Source organism: Spea bombifrons, chromosome 11 (assembly GCF_027358695.1).
Source record: "Spea bombifrons isolate aSpeBom1 chromosome 11, aSpeBom1.2.pri, whole genome shotgun sequence".
Taxonomy (NCBI): Eukaryota; Metazoa; Chordata; class Amphibia; order Anura; family Pelobatidae; genus Spea; species Spea bombifrons.
In genome coordinates, this window is record NC_071097.1 from 7553410 (window position 1) to 7571005 (window position 17596).

A 17596-nucleotide genomic window follows, 5' to 3' on the forward strand; every position below is an offset into this window, starting at 1 on the left:
CCCCCCCATAATTCATAATGTACCTTACTTGTGTATCTACAATTAAGGTGCATTATGAAATAAGGGGGGCTTAAAATGCCTATTGGTTTTCCAAATTTCTGTTTGTATATAACATATGCTGTCAAAGCAGTACTAACTGCATAATGGATACCAAAGATTATACATGTATTCCTGTTCATTAAATAAAATGCTGTTTTACCATTCTACTGTGTATTTTTTTTTTAAAATATATATTTTTCTTTAAAATAGCACCAAACTATAAGGGTGCAGTCTATAATCAGGCCAATGCAGTATAACCCCCCCCCATTCACTACCCCCAAACCCATTAAGCCATAACTAATTAAAAATACTACTCTATAGGGTGCTATGTATAGTAGACCTAGTTGAGGTCTGACTATAAAACGACCCCAATTATAAGACAAGGGTTTTTTCAGATCATTTGCTCTGGAAAAAACCTTGTCTTATAATCGAGCGGTATATATATGTGCTGCCCTCAATAAAGAGAGTTCTCGGCTAGCGCTTTGGGGAAATGAAGGGTTAATCCGTTAAGCTTTCAGTGGCAAGAAGATCTCTACGGCGGAGCTACTGTCAGGAACTGGGTCCATACAGACGACTGTAATGACCCAGCACGGCCAAAGATAGATTTCAAGAGTTCGGTATGCAGTAGCGGAGTCACAGGACAGGGCCTGGTGCAGGGCAACTGCACTCACCCGGGTGTTGAGCATCTAGGGTTGTGCAGCCACATACCAGCGCCCTGATATAGCAGCGGATGTTGTCCAGAACGAAGATAAATCCTGCAGGCACCCTGGAACAGGTATGAGACATAGCACTAGACTCATGTGTGTGATGCTGCAGGCTGGGAGTGTGGAAGCCAAGCAGAGTAATAGCTGAAACATAGCGAGCATGGGATAGGGAGACCAGGCAAGAAACATAACAGACAAGATATACATGATACAGGGCACTACATGGAACAAGACAAGGAATACTCAAGATCATACAAGATTAGGACAGGACAGGACACCAGTGGCGTCGCTACAGGGGGGGCAGGGGGGGGCAATTGCCCCCCCTAGGATATTCGTTGCCCCCCGCCGAATTTGGAGCTACCCAGGACAGTCCCCTTGACTGCTAACGGCACCATGCCGTCGCTAGCACTATCTTACCTTGATGGAGGTCTGTGGACCCCCATCACCACCTACCCCGGCGATCTGCCCCTCACACTGAAGGGCATCACCGGGCCCACCCGATCCGGCCGGTGACGGCACGCGCGATGACGTCACCGCGCAACTTTATTAATAACTGACAATTGTCAGTTAAAGCGGTATGGGGGCATGCTGCTTAGATGCCTGTATCTCAGGCATCTAAGCAGCTACAGACCTCCAACATATACCGTTGGAAAGGTAATTATCTCACCTTTCCAACAATATAGTATATAGTATATTTTTATGTAAAAAAAGAATTAAAAAAAAAATATGTTACAAAAAATGTAAAAAAAAATGATTTAAACATAAAGTAGTTAAACTTTTAAAAAAAAGTATTCCAATGTTACCACAGCGATCATATAGGTATAAAAAGTCACATTCCCTTTTTAAAAAATGGCCGATACTAATTTTTAATCCCATGATCCCTTTGATCATGGGGTTAAATTTAGCCAACGGTAGAGGGAGGCAATTTTTGAAATCCGGATGAACTGCAAATATTATTAAAATCAGCCATTTAGCCTGTGTGGTATGTGAGTAACCATCTCATCCCTGGAGCGCCTTGCATTTTTACTGCAAAACTTATTTTTGCTGTAAAAGTGATTTTTTTTTTCTCCCTTTACCATCATTTCTTTGGGATTGTAAGGGGAAAGAATGGTGTGTGTGCTTCTGTGAGTGAATGTATGGAAAGTATGGTGTGTGCTTCTGCGAGTGAATGGAGATATGAAAGGCGTGTGAATGATCAGTAATTAGGGTTGAAGCCTTGACGTGGCATTACTGCTCATGTAGGAAGTTAAATTATCATTTAGTGCAAAAGTTAAGGTATTGTGTTTAAAGGATTTCAAGGATTAGTCATACTAAATTGTGGCTTCAGGCTTCCCATGTTGAATGATCAAGTATTGTATTGTCCAATAACAAAAGTATCATTCCATAGCACATTACTTTTGGCTATATATATATATATATATATATATATATATATATATGTGTGTGTGTTTTTCAGTGGTATGATTTAATGGTGGAAATTATTAATGCCCCCCCAGTTTGACTGTGGTATCTTGTGTGCCCCCCCTATATATTGTTTCTAGAGTTGCCACTGCAGGACACCCCACAGGTTACATCACAGACTGACACACATAAATACAGGAACTAGCCTCAGACTATTTGATAACTATTGGAGATTCCGTCACATCTTATGGCCATAGTATGCTTAGCCCACCACTACGCCAAAGTACTCCAATGACAGTGGGTCCTAATGCTAAAATCCTGCCTACAGAGGTACTAAACAAACCAAACATGAAATCCAAACACATAGCAATGAGACATACTTTTAGACTGCGGACTGAGACAAACATAACAGGTGGGGCACACCTTATAAAGGAAACAGAGCTGAAGCAAAGAGCAGTACTAGAAGCAAGCAATGGCAGATCAGAGCAGAGCATAAGGAAATCCAGGAACGGATTGAAGCAAAACAGAGAAACTATAGCAAGATTGAGATATGCAGCTCCACAGCCTGGGTAGAACGTGACAGTATCCCCCTCCGAACGAGTGGCCTCCGGGCGCGAACAGGAACATAAACAGAAGGAAGGCCTGCTCTCTGACGGAAGAACTGCGTAAACAAGGCAACCCAGGAACTTGCATACTCAGGAATCTGAACTCTCTTAGGAGTCCTTCGATGACCAGCACTACCGCTTAGCAGACCAACCTCCTCCAAAACAGGAATCAGCATATCTGACTGGGAATGAGGAAGTTGTCTCTAGCGGACTTTTAGGTCCAGGCGAAGGCAAGGCAGATCAGCCAACTTGACAGGGCCAACACGACAGGTAACCCCCTTGATGGGGCGTATACAACACTTGCAGGGCACTTGACCAGGGAGTCGCGATGCAGGGCACTCAACCAGGGAGTGCACTAGTGGGGCACTGGCCGCAAATCAGGAACAATACAGGAAAGGATCAGGAACCGGAACAGGTACAGGATGAAAACAGGTAGTCCCTCCGGATGGACTTGTAAGACAGGTAACCCCCTTTATGGGGCGTACACGACAGGTACCCCCTTGATGGGGCGCAGACAGATAACCCACTTGCAGGGCACACGGCAGGTTGCCCACTTGCAGGACACTCATCCAGGGAGTCCAGATGCAGGCATTCATCCTGGGAGTCGCGATGCAGGGCACTGAACTTGGGAGTCCACTAGTGGGGCGCTGGCCGCAACTCAGGAAACCCCCTTGGTGGGGCACACTCGACAGGTAACTCCCTTGGTGGGGCGCACACGACAGATAACTCCCTTGGTGGGGTGCACACGACAGATAACCCCTTGGTGGGGCGCACACGACAGATAACCCCCTTGGTGGGGCGCACACGACAGATAACCCCCTTGGTGGGGTGCATGATAGATAGCCCTCTGGCCAGGCTTGAATGCTGCAGACTCCACTTCGCGAACCCCCGAAATGTTTATTTGCCTGCGGCCATATGTCAGGAACTGGTTCCATACAGACGACTGTAATGACCCAGTGCACCCAAAGACCGAGTTCAAGAGTTCGGTATGCAGTAGCAGAGTCACAGGGCAGGGCCTGGTGCAGGACGACTGCACTAACCCAGGTGTTGAGCATCTAGGGTTGTGCAGCCATGTACCAGCGCCCTGATATAGCAGCGGATGTTGTCCAGAACGAAGATCAATCCTGCAGGCACCCTGGAACAGGTATGAGACATAGCACTAGACTCATGTGTGGGATGTTGCAGGCTGGGAGTGTGGAAGCCAAGCAGAGTAATAGCTGAAACATAGCGAGCATGGGATAGGGAGACCAGGCAAGAAACATAACAGACAAGATATACATGATACAGGGCACTACATGGAACAAGACAAGGAATACTCAAGATCAAGACAGGACAGGTCAGGACACCCCACAGGTTACATCACAGACTGACACACATAAATACAGGAACTAGCCTCTGACTATTTGATAACTATTGGAGATTCTGTCACATCTTACGGCCATAGTATGCTTAGCCCACCACTACGCCAAAGTACTCCAATGACAGTGAGTCCTAATGCTAAAATCCTGCCTACAGAGGTACTAAACAAACCAAACATGAAATCCAAACACATAGCAATGAGACATACCTTTAGACTGCAGACTGAGACAAACATAACAGGTGGGGCACACCTTATAAAGGAAACAGAGCTGAAGCAAAGAGCAATACTAGAAGCAAGGAATGGCAGATCAGAGCAGAGCATAAGGAAATCCAGGAACGGATTGAAGCAAAACAGAGAAACTATAGCAAGATTGAGATATGCAGCTCCACAGCCTGGGTAGAACGTAACAGCTACTCAGTCCGCGTACAGTCCGTCACAATTAGGGAGTTTATCCAGGGAGTAATCTGATTGCCACTATGAAATCAAGAAGGAATTTTTTCCCATGTTGTGGTACAATTGGTAATTGCCCCATGTAGGTTTTTCCTTTTTTGTTTTTCCTTCTTTTGGATCAACTTTAGAAGTAGGTATGTGTGAAAGGTTGAACTTGATGGACTGAAGTCTTTTCAACCTACTGTACTATATTACTATATTCTTCTGACAGTTGTGGCTGAAATCTTTTTTGGTTTATTTCCCTTTAGCTTAGTATCAAGCGATCCCCAAATGTTTTAATCCTTAATAAGTGATTGAACAGTACTGGCTGGCATTTTTAAGGCTTTAGAAATCTTTTTATATCCTTTTCCAGGCACAGGAAAGTCCACCGTCCAGCAGCAAGAGCTTCCCAATATATCCCTCTCTCTCTCGCTACGTGTTTCACCGGCCAACCGGCTTCCTCAGGAGATGAATGAGGATTTTCTTTTGCAACTTGCCCGAAGATAAAAGATAGATCACCTTCCTTATGACTCAACAAATCCAGAGTGGTTCACTGGGGTGCCCTTGCCCTGGGTTTATTTTATATTTTATTAGCTTAGTGGGCTTGAGGCATTATGTCAGGTGAAAGAGTTAATTTATCCCACATAAAGATTAACCAGTCCACTACCCCGAAGAAAGGGATCAATAGACAGACCACCACATATCCCTATACTGGAGACCAAAAATCGATTCTCCATGTTTCTCCACTCACCCGTAAAGAGACGCAAAACAATAAGAGAGTCAGAGGACATAGAGGACAGGGACACAAATTAAAAGGTATAACAGATAAGCCCACGAAAGATATTAACATTTCACAAACTGCAGGTAAAGGCGGAGCAATTGTTATTATGGACAGAGCTTACTACCTAAAGGAAGCGAATCGGATTTTAGGTGATGAAATCACCTATTGTAAATTACTAAGTAACCCTACTAAACGGTTCCAAATTGAGTTTATGCGATTATTACAGGTAAGGACAATAAAAGGACAATAAAGTTTCCAAAAGTAGCCGTTTTTTATTTTTTTACCGAAAACCCACAAAAGCATTACTTCACCGCCTGGTAGACCAATCATTAGCGGGATTGATTCGCTCACCAGTAATATGTCTCAATATGTAGACTCCTTTTTGCAAAAATATGTGCGTCTTATTCCATCATACACCCAAGATACAAAACATATACTAAAAATCGTGCAAAATATTAAATGGCAACCTGATTATCTGTGGGCTACGGTCGACATTTCCTCACTCTATACAGTTATACCTCGCGACTTGGGAATAATGGCCATCAGCAAGGTTTTGCAAAAGGATGAGAAGATGGACCCTCTCCAAAATCAATTCATTTTGAAGTGTATCGATTATATTCTCAAACATAATTTTTTTTGGTTTGAGCAGAATTTTTATTTGCAGCTTTGTGGTACCGCCATGGGGACCAGATTTGCACCAAGTTATGCCAACCTATATGTGGCGGATTGGGAAATCGATTCCATCTGGTCCCATAATCCATTTGGTGCAAGTCTGGTCCTCTGGTGTCGCTACATTGATGACGTTTTAAGTATCTGGAAAGGCTCTAGTGAAGAGCTGAATGAGTTTATAAAATACATTAATGCGAATCAACATAATTTACAATTTACATCTTGCATCGCTGAAAATGAGATCAATTTCCTTGATCTTACATTATACATTCAGGGAGAAAAAATACAGTCCAAAACGTTCTTTAAACCTACCGATGGAAACAGTTACATCGATTATTCGAGTTGCCACCACCCACAGTGGTTACATAATATCCCAAAGGGGCAATTAACCCGTCTACGGAGGAACTGCACAAGGGAGGAGGACTTTATTACGCAAAGCCAAATACTAATGGACAAGTTCAAAGACAGAAATTACCCTGAGGTATTATTACAGGAAAGTTTTAGATCACATTTAGAAGACATTGGATTTTGCATTCTTAACTAAGTATAACGTAAGGCATTCGAGATCAAAAAGGCCATTACCAAATGCTGGCCTATTTTACTACAAGATATTGTCCTAAAGGAACATCTTCCAATAAGACCAAATGTTCTCTACAAAAAATCAGATAACTTAAAATCACTGTTGGCCCCAAGCATTCTACCAGGGCTAATAAAGACAAAGGATAATGATAATTCTTTTCGTAAGAAACATCTAGGTTTTTTTTAGCTGTGGTAAGTGCAAATTATGCACTTCGTGCCATTGGCAAGAGAAAAAAAACATGAAATTTACATGCACGAACACTAAAAAAAATACACGATTAGACACTTTATCCACTGCAGATCTAAAAATGTAATTTATCTCCTCAAGTGCAGTTGTGGGATTCAATATGTTGGCCGCACCACCAGAGAGTTAAAGATTAGGGGCTTGGAACACCTTGGTGGTATACGGAATAAAAGTCAAAAACATAGTATCCCAAGACACTGTAATAAATGTGATAAGTTCTCTCTAGCGGACTTTAAAGTTATAGGGATTGATTGGATTTCTCCACATTGGAGAGGTGATGATGTGAAACAAGAACTAGCCAAAAAAGAAACTGAGTGGATATTTAGGTTTAAAACACATAAGATGGGAGGACTGAACACCGACCTAGACATCCTCGCTTTCATGGGTTAACTATATAAAAAAAAATACACATATACATTACACTTACCTCGCATATGCAGATTGAATGTAGGAGCATGAAATGAGAAAGAAGAAAATCACAGCTAAACAGCAACACTGAAACATGTTAAAAGAGCCATTGTCCCACAATATACTACGAGTAATAACTCATATTGTCCTTAAGGGGTTAAAGGACAAGCCCAAAAATTATGATACAGATCAGCACCCTCAAAACCACATTTTGGGCAAACATCCTCTGGTATTATACCAATTAGAAATCGTCGGGGGGGGGGGGAATATGCACATCAGTGGAATTAGTCCAATCCGTCAGTGTGAGAGGGCCTATCTGCCTCCTGACCAGACTTTGCACTTGTAAATATGCAAACCAGGGGATATCAATAAACTCAAGTCTATCCCTGCAGGACAACAGGGGCGTAAACTTTCTGGAGGAGTAATCCATAAAGGGGGCAATATTGTTAACCCCCCGCAGTGCCCATAATTTAGAAATGTTGGATGCCTGTCCAGCTTCTAAAACTTGATTTTTCATGAAAGGCTGAAACAAAGAGTGTAGCCACTGTAGGCCCAGGCATATTCTGACCAAAGATCTGATTGTAGTGTAAAGTAAAGGATTATCTCTAATGTGTGATGGAATTTGAGTACAAGGTGTATATAACATTGTTGGTATTTTATAACCCTAAATAAGTGGGACCAGGAGACCTGGCCAAATGCTTTTTCAGCATCTAAGCTCAAAATGGTGGGATAGGATTTGGGGGAAAGTGAAGAAGAAGTGAAGAAGAGTTAGTTAATAATTTTTAATTTTAAAGTTAAGCTTATCTTACTAGTACTGGTGCTGCAGTGCTTTAGTTTGTGCACTGTGCTAGCAACAGCAAGAGACAAAGTAAAATTTTCTTCTTAATATTATTAATAATTTTATTAAATATATTTACTTTTAATTTCATTTGTTTTGCTCACCTCAGTCCATCAGTGAAGTGAACTTGTTGGGCTAGTGAGTCCAGCCACATAAATGCTGCGTGTTTTTTGTTTAGCAAGCAGTGAATATACCTTTCAGCGTAGTAGTAATCTCTTAGGCCCGTGTAAATTTAATATAAAATACTGCTAGTACCTTTACTAGTTAGTATTATAGTTAAACTTGAGTTAATAACACCATTTAGTGGCACTTTGGCAGACTGCACACAACAGCACAGTGCGGTAGTGCATAGTTTTCCATCACTAATTTTTTGGGGTTTCCGTTTTTTTTAAATTATATTTTTCTTTATTAACCCCTTCCGTACCGGGATGTACCTGGTACTTCCTGGTCACATGTCACCGTCAGACTGGGACGTACCAGGTACGTCATCCCCAAAAAACGCCCCCACATCGCCACAATCGTTGTGATCTGGAAAGACCAGCACAGCTACTCCGAGCCCACCCCCAAGCCTGTGATCACTCCTACGGAGTGATTCTTTAGGCTGAAAACGTGATTGCAGGAAAACCAGCAATCACGTTTTCAGCTGCCAGAGGCAGCTTCAGCAAAGGGGGTTGAGTGTTGACCTGACACAACACCCCCCCTGCTGCCTGATCGCTCTATGAGAGCGAAAGTGCAGCATTAACCCCTTCAATGCCGCAGCATTTTAGGGGTTAATTCCCATTTTGCATGGGGCTCTGCTGCTTAGGCAGACCAGCAACAGCTAAACCGAGCCTCCACAAGCCCTTTGATGACTCCTGTAGGCATGGAAGCCTACAGGAGTGATCAAAGACACTCGTCCTTGCAATGGCTGGTCTATAGACCAGCAACTGCGTCCCAGCTTCAGGGACAGGGGGAGAGGGTTCTTCGGTCTCCACATGAGTGTGGTCCCTCCCCTGCTGCCTGATCGCTCCATGAGAGCGACAGTGACGTGTTAACTCCTTTAATGCCGCGACGTGTATGACAAAAAATGCATGAACCATGCATGTGAGGACTTGTTGGAATCATGGGATGTTGGTGAACACAATGTGGTGTTTTCTTCCACTGTTGCACATATGCTGTGCAAGAAATTAATTGCAATATTGAAATGTATGCATTAAAAACGCAATCAAATAAATTTTCTGTAAATTGTGGCAGACATCAGTGAAGAAATGGCTACCTGACAACTGTCAACATTACCCTAGTTGAACACCTTGACTTGTCTGCTGTTCATAAACATATACTTTTATGGGGTAATTTACAGTGGGGGGCTTCCAAAATGTCCCAAATGGGCCCAGTAAACCAATTTCTGAAAATTCCAAAAATAAAATGCGCATGTTCCAGTTTTTCCCTCATAGCTACCTCAAAAAAGGCATGAACCATGCATGTGAGGCCTTGTTAGAACCGGGGGATGTTGGTGAACATCTATAGTTGGACATATTCTATACAAAATATAATATGAAATCTAAAGCAACATTGCAATATATGCAAAAAACACCACAAAAATATGAAAATACCTCAACATTTGGCAGCAATTGGTGATAAAATACCCTAGTTGTACACCTTGACTTATCTACTGTTCATAAACATATAATTTTTGGGGGATAATCAGTATCTGTGACAACTATTGCAGTTATTAGCCTACCGTGCCAAATTTGAAAACAATTACATTTAAAAAACGTGATGCATATACTGTATAAATTTATGTGAAAATAACCATATTTATTATTTCAACTGATATACAGAGGAGAGAAGATTCCCGCCCTCCCTCCCCGAGTCTAGGAGTTCAGCGGAGGATTGCTGCATTGGATGTTGGGATCTTGCGGAGTGATCCAGAGGTTTTTAGACCTTGATCTAGTTTGTGGTATGGGCATACATTCATGTTGTAGGTTAGATGATAGATGTTAGAGTGACGCCCATACAGGTTTTTCTACATTCAAGGTGTTTATTGCCCCGACCCATCGTGTCCTGAGTTTTACAACGACCAGTGGTATCTGGTGGGGCTGGTGTCATCAATAGGACGATTAAGTTATGGTCAGTTCAGTTTTAAATTCAGAATTTTAGGATGTGTACATTTCTTTAATACCGTTAAATTTGGAGTAATAAACAATGTTGCGGCATTTAGTAAATAAATGCCGTGGCCAATTCTAAATCCAATGTGCCTCCATGTCATTTTTTCGGGGTTTGAACAGTTAATACACAGTGCCGTAATGATAATGTGAAGTGCATGGGTCATGTCCTACTTCCGCTGAAAAAAACAATATATGATTTGTGTGGGTGCATTAATTGAGAAGAGAGATATTACAGTTGAAGAAAGACATAGCAAAAACACAAAAACGGCTCTGGTCTTTTAGTGCAACCTTAGTAACAAAAACCTGGTCCTGAAGGGGTTAAGCTATTTTCCCTGGTCCCCTACTTTTAAACAACACACACAACATAAAATTTGAAATTGATCCTCCTTTTGGGACTAAGAAAAGGAGGACGGGACAGGCTCCATCTACCACCACCAGCAGAACCAGCAGCAGTTCTTCTACGATGCAGCCTTTGCGTCAGTTTAGTCAGACAAGTAGGCCAAGCTCTCGGTTATTATTTGGGGAATCATCCAGTAATAGAAAGGCACCAATAGCAGGCAGTAGTAGTGCTGCTAGGCCCACCAGCTCTATGGTTTAAAAACGGAAAGCCGAAAGCACCAGAAGCACCTTCAAAGTTAAAAGGTAGCACAACTAGTACTCCTACGAGCCCACTGAGTAAAAAAGCGCCTATTGCCCCCAGCAGCATCTTCCTCATCTACGAGCAGCATGCAAGGCAAGCAGAGCAAGTTTTGCAGAAAGACTGAGAGTAGTGTTCCCAATCGGTACCGCCACACCATCTCCTCCTAGCACAACCTCTAGCAATCCACCATGTCCTTACAATATTTTTGTAAAGACAGTTAGAGAGAGGGCTATACGTAGTGGAACACCATCTAGCAAGGTAGCAGAGGAGCACGAGACTGAGAGGCCAAGTGCAGAATTAGGCTGTGTTCTTCCTGCTAGTACCACCACCAGTAACGTAACTATGCCAATAAGAACAACCACTGTTAGTAGCAGTGTAGAGTGTCTAGATACGGAGAGTTAGATTAATGTGCCATCTCCCAGTGTTTGCAGAACTACACCCTGCTTATCCACCCAGAGCAGTAGAAGTAGCACCCACAAATGCACAGTCCAGGGCTCTCCGCGCCCCAATTTGGGAGCTCTATGAAAATGTAGAACAAGGACGCTATGGAAAGTGCTAACATTGTGGGAAGCTAATAAGCAGAGGGAAAGTGTCCGTACATTTCACCAGTGCTGCCATGAAGCATCACCTCAGCACTCAACACAACGCTGTGTTATTGGGGAAAGATGCAGAAAAACGTAGTGCAGGAAGGGTGGTACTACTATAACAACTAGTACCATCTCCAGAGAGAGTGGAAAAACCCCAACAGCTGCTTCTGAGCCAATAGCAACTACTGTTATTGCTGGCAGCCAAAGACCAAGCAGGTTGGAGCACTGCAACATGTCTAGCCTGGAATAATTTGGGGCATTCCACTCCAGGAGGTCAATGTCCAAACAGCAGGCCAATAAAATAACCCGACTTATAAAATAACCCGACTTTCTTTCCTTGACAGCACACTGGTGGCAGCCTGGTGTGTCTAAGGAAACTGCTGTTGAAGATGGGTTTGTAGTAACTGATGGAGGTGCAAACATGGTGAAAATGGTCATATTGTTGGTATGCGCTGTGCAGCCCACGCCATTCATCTTATAGTCAAGTCAGCAATGTCAGAAGGAAGTAAGGTAGCAAAAGTAGTTCTGTCACGCTGCAGAAAGATGGCTGGGCACTTTCACCACAGTGTTATGGACAGCCAACTCTTGAGGGAAGAGCAAGAGGGCAGGTGTTCCCGTACACTGTCTATGACAATATGTGAGTATGTGGTGGAAGAACACTTTAGATATGCTGGAGAGGATTTTGGAGCAGCAGAGGGCAATCTATAATATTCAGCATCAGAGCACAATATTGAGATTACATCTCCATTGAATAGGGAGGATTGGACAGTGATCGCTCAGCTAGTGGCAGTCCTCAAACCATTCAGGGATGGCACTGAAAATTTAAGATCAAACACTGCCAGTCTGGGCCAGTGTCACAGGAGCATCTGTGGCAAGGTTGTAGGGGTCTGATAGGTAGGCACCTTTCCTATCACTCTCTCTTCTACTTCTTCTAGCTGCTCGGGATATCTCCCCAAACCCTGGGCCTCCTTTGGTGCTCTCTTCCTCATCCTCTGCCAGAGAAACCTCAATAATCTTATCCACATACCCTGCCGTTCTTCCTACCTCCCATTTACCTTTGCACTCTGGAATGCACGTTCTGCCTGTAACAAACTAACAGCCCTACATGACCACTTTGTCTCTAGTTCCTTATACCTTCTCGCTCTAACTGAAACCTGGCTAACCTCTTCTAACACTGTTTCTCCTGCTGCTCTCTCCTATGGTGGCTTACACCTCACTCACACTCCCAGACCTGATGACAAGCAGGGTTGAGGGGTTGGCTTCCTACTCTCCCCTAGTTGTACTTTTCAACCTATTGCCTCTGCCCTATTTCTCTCTTTCACCTCATTTGTCCACACTATCCAACTTTTTCATCCCATCTCCATACGCATTGCTGTTATATATCGCCCCCCCCAACCCTGCTATCATCTTTCTTGATCACTTCTCCTCATGGCTCCCTCTCTTCATCTCTTCTGATGTTCCTTCTGTTCTCCTTGGGGATTTCAACATCCCAGTTGACACCTCATTGAGTCCCATGGCTTCAAAATTTCTTTCTATTACCTCCTCTTTTGATCTCCAACAACATATTAACTCCCCTAATCATGATGATGGTAGCACCCTGGACCTTATTTTTTCTAGCATGTGCGCTCTCACTAACCTTTCTAATTCCCCTTTGCCCCTTTCTGACCACCACTTCCTTTCCTGCTCTCTAATCTTGCCTCATACTCGCTCCCTTACACCCCAACCCTGCCTAACCAGAGACCTCAGCTCTATTAACCTTCAGAACTTCTCAATCAATTTACTCCCTCTCCTCTCTCCAATCTCAAACATGTCGTGCCCTAACAACGCTACCTCTGTCCATAACTCCACTCTCACTTCTGCTCTTGAGCATATAGCACCAGTTACTACTCGCTCCTCACCCGACACCTACAACGTTGTTCCCGCACTGCTGAACGTAGTTGGCGAAAGTCTCATTCCATGTCTGACTTTCTGCACAATAAATTAATGCTACGTTCCTACTACTCTGCTCTCAACCTTGCTAAAGAAACCTATTTCACCTCCCTCATCGCCTCCCTGTCTCACAATCCTAAACAACTCTTTAATACTTTCAATTCCCTGCTTCGACCGATCCCTACTACACCTTCCACTAACCTTAATGCATCTGACTTTGCCACATTCTTCAATAATAAAATTTAAACTATCAGAGATGACTTATCTGCATAGTCACCTCCCTGCCATCACCCTTCCTCTGACCATGTGCCCCCCTACCCACTGACCTCTTCTCCCCTCACTAAGTAATTTCTCTGCTGTCACTGAAGAGGATGTACATGCTCTTCTTCTTTCCTCTTGTCCAACCACGTGCCCCTTTGACCCCATCCCTTTCGATCTCACCCAGTGTCTTTCATCTACCCTTGTCCCTAACTCTCTATCTTCTACCTCTCTCTCACTACTGGATCTGTCCCATCGTCCTTCAATCATGCTACCACTCCTATCTTGAAAAAGTCCTCCCTCTACCCGACTGCTCTCTCCAATTACCGTCCCATCTCTCTGCTTCCTTTCACCTCCAAGCTTCTTAAAAGATTTGTATATATACAACTAACTACGTTTCTAGACTCCAACTTCCTGCTTGACCCTCTTCAATCTGGTTTTCGCCCTCGACACTCTACTGAAACCACCCTTACTAAAGCTACTAATGACTTACTCACTGCTAAATCCAAGGGCCACTACTCCATGCTAATCCTACTGGACCTTTCTGCTGCTTTTGACACTGTGGAGCACCCTCTTCTCCTTCAAATGCTTCACGATCTTGGCCTCCGTGATACTGCTCTCTCATGGCTCATTTCCTACCTCTCTGATCGTACCGTCAGTGTCTCTATCTCCAGTAACACTTCCCCTCCCTTTTATCTCTCAGTTGGGGTACCCCAAGGCTCAGTTTTAGGACCCCTTCTGTTCTCTCTTTATACTTCACCTCCTTTGGCAAACTGATCTCATCCTTTGGCCTTCAATACCACCTGTACGCTGATGACTTAGATCGTGTATCTAACTGCCTTGCATCTGTCTCTACCTGGATGTCTGCATGTTTCTTGAAACTTAACCTCTCCAAAACTGAACTCCTCATCTTCCCTCCCTCCAATGCTAAGATTCCCCCATCTATCTCCCTCAATGTTAATGGTGCTATCATCTCCCCCTCTACTCATGCACGCTGTCTTGGTGTCACCCTTGACTCTGACCTTTCGTTCACACCCCATCCAATGATCTCCTTCTATCCTCTCCTCTGATTTCTAGCTTTCATGCCCACTTACAAGATTTCTCAAGGGCTGCCCCTATCCTCTGGAATGCTCTCCCCCGTTCTATCTGTCTCTCCCCGTGTGTATCCGTCTCTCCCCCTGCCTGAATTCCTTCAAAAAATCCCTCAAGACCCACTTCTTTAAGGATGCTTACAACATAACACCCTCCCATATTCCTTTAGATCTCCTTTCCTAGTCCCTCTCTTGCAATACTTTTACTAGTGTGACTGGTCAATCCCTAATAACGGCACTTTTACCTATTGTGTAATACACCCTAAATCCCTCTAGACTGTAAGCTCGCTTGAGCAGGGCCCTCCTCACCTGTTGTCTCTGTTAATCAATTTGTTATGTTACATACTACTTGTTATGTCTTGTCTACCCATTGTACAGAGCTATGGAATTTGATGGCGCTGTATAAAACAATAAATAATAATAATAATAATATTGGTCTGTCAGGACTACCCGTACAATGGCACTTACCGCAGGAGTTATTCTGCCCAGTCCCCTGATACAAAGGGAGAAGCCCCAAGTAACAGAGAACCAGGATCCGAACAGTAAGGATGCCTAGTACGGGCAGGTAGATATAGGTACTGAGTAGACAGGTGAAGGAATCTCCGGACGAGCCAAACTGGTACACAGAGCAGGTAGTCACACAAGCCAGGGGGTCAAGACACGGAGCGGGTAGTCAGACGAGCCAAACTGGTACATGGAGCAGGTAGTCAAACAAGCCAGGAGTCGAGACACGGAGCGGGTAGTCAGACGAGCCAAACTGGTACACAAATCACAGAGCAGAGGTACAGAAACGCAATCCAAAAGAGTAAACAGGCAGGCAGAGGGTCAAAATAACGAAGATCAGGAGTTCAGCAATATAGGAGGTATAGGACCACAACAGAGTGCAGGAGAAACGGATTTCCGGCTTTTTAAAGCCGGCGCCAACCTAAACCCCGCCTCCAAGCTGACGTCACGGCCAAGCCCTCAGCCGTCCGTCACCACCCCGATGCCAGCCATGCGGCATAGCCGCGCCTCCAGAGTTCCTGCGGTAGCCACCAGAAGAGGAGGTAAGTATGGAGGCCGGGAACCGAGGGGGATCAGCCCACTTCGAGGGCCGGCCGAAGGCCGAAAACATCCTGGTTTATCGGGAAATTTCAAGTGAAATTTCCGAAGTAAGGCGGGAGCATAGACATTCTTAGAAGGGATCCAAGACCTCTCTTCAGGACCATAACCCTTCCAGTGCACAAGGTAAAACACAGAACGACGAATGATCTTGGAATCAAGGATAGCCTGCACTTCATATTCATCATGAGAGTCGACAAGGAGAGCCCCAGGACGAGGAGTAAATTTAGAGAAACGATTACACGTGAGCGGTTTAAGCAAGGAAACAAGAAAGGTTCTAGACATTCGAAGAGAGGAGGGAAGAACGAGTTTATAGGAAACAGGATTAATTTTACGAGCAATACAAAAAGGACCAATGAAACGAGGAGTGAGCTTCATAGAGGGCACTTTAAGCCTAATATGTTTGGTAGACAACCACACACGGTCACCCCTAGAATAGGACGAAACCAGCCGACGACGACGATCAGCATGTTTCTTATAGACACGAGAAGCATTGGTCAGATAGCAACGAACTTGAGCCCAGAGGGAATGCAAACGGCGAACGTAGGAATCAACGGCCGGAACGGGCGAGTCTTGCAAATGAAACCCATAATTACCAAAAAAAAGGATAAGACTTGGAGGCGTCGTGGGTAGCATTATTGCGGGCAAATTCAGCCCAGGGCAAAAGTGATGACCAATCATCCTGGTGATCATTCACAAACAAACGTAGGTATTGTTCTAAAGACTGATTAGTCCTCTCCGAGATACCATTAGATTGGGGATGATATGCGGAGGGAAAATTAAGAGAAACACCAAAAGATTTACAGAACGATTTCCAAAACAGCACCGTAAATTGAACCCCACGGTCAGAGACAATCTGTTCGGGAACACCATGGAGACGAATGATCTCCCTAACGAATACAGGGACCAAATCTGGAGCGGAGGGTAATTTGGGCAAGGGAACAAAATGAGCCATTTTAGAAAATCTATCAACAACGACAAAAATAACAGTGAAGCCGCGCGAAGGAGGAAGTTCGACAATGAAGTCCATGGCCAGATGAGTCCATGGACGGGTGGGAATAGGCAAAGGAAGCAGTAGACCTACAGGTTTAGAATGAGAGGATTTGGACACAGCACACGGAACACAGGCAGCAACAAAGTCATCACAGTCACGGACCATAGTAGGCTACCAGAAGTGTCTACGCAAAATGTCGCAGGTACCGCGAGAACAAGGGTGACCAGCAGGCAGAGATGCATGAGCCCAAGCTAAAACGTCGGGACGGTCAGATTCAGGTACAAATAGGGAACCGATAGGCCAGCGACTGTGGACGCAAACAGTAGACTGGGCATCTAGGATACGAGAGAACAAAGCAGAGTGCAGATGGGTGGTAACCGCAGCAATGATCTGAGAAGGAGGCACAATGGGTTGAGGAGGAGGTTTGACATCGGATTCTGAGACAAATTGACGAGAAAGAGCATCGGCCTTGACGTTTTTAGAACCAGGACGGAAGGAGATGAAAAGCTGGAACCTCGAGAGAAATAGAGCCCATCTTGCTTGCCTGGGATTAAGTCTCTTGGCTAACTCATAAATATTCATGTTGCTTCTTAAAGCGACATTTAGCTTTTTTCCTCCTCCCCCTAATTAGGTGGGTAGGAGGATCATGTGATTGAGAGGGATATTTAAACCCTCAGTATGCACTTCACCTTTGCCTGTGATAGTGCCTTATAGCCTTCACTAGCGTTCCTGAATTTGCTTGATATTTATTGGTTCTGACTCCGGCTAGTTTTTGACCTTTGCTGTTTGCTG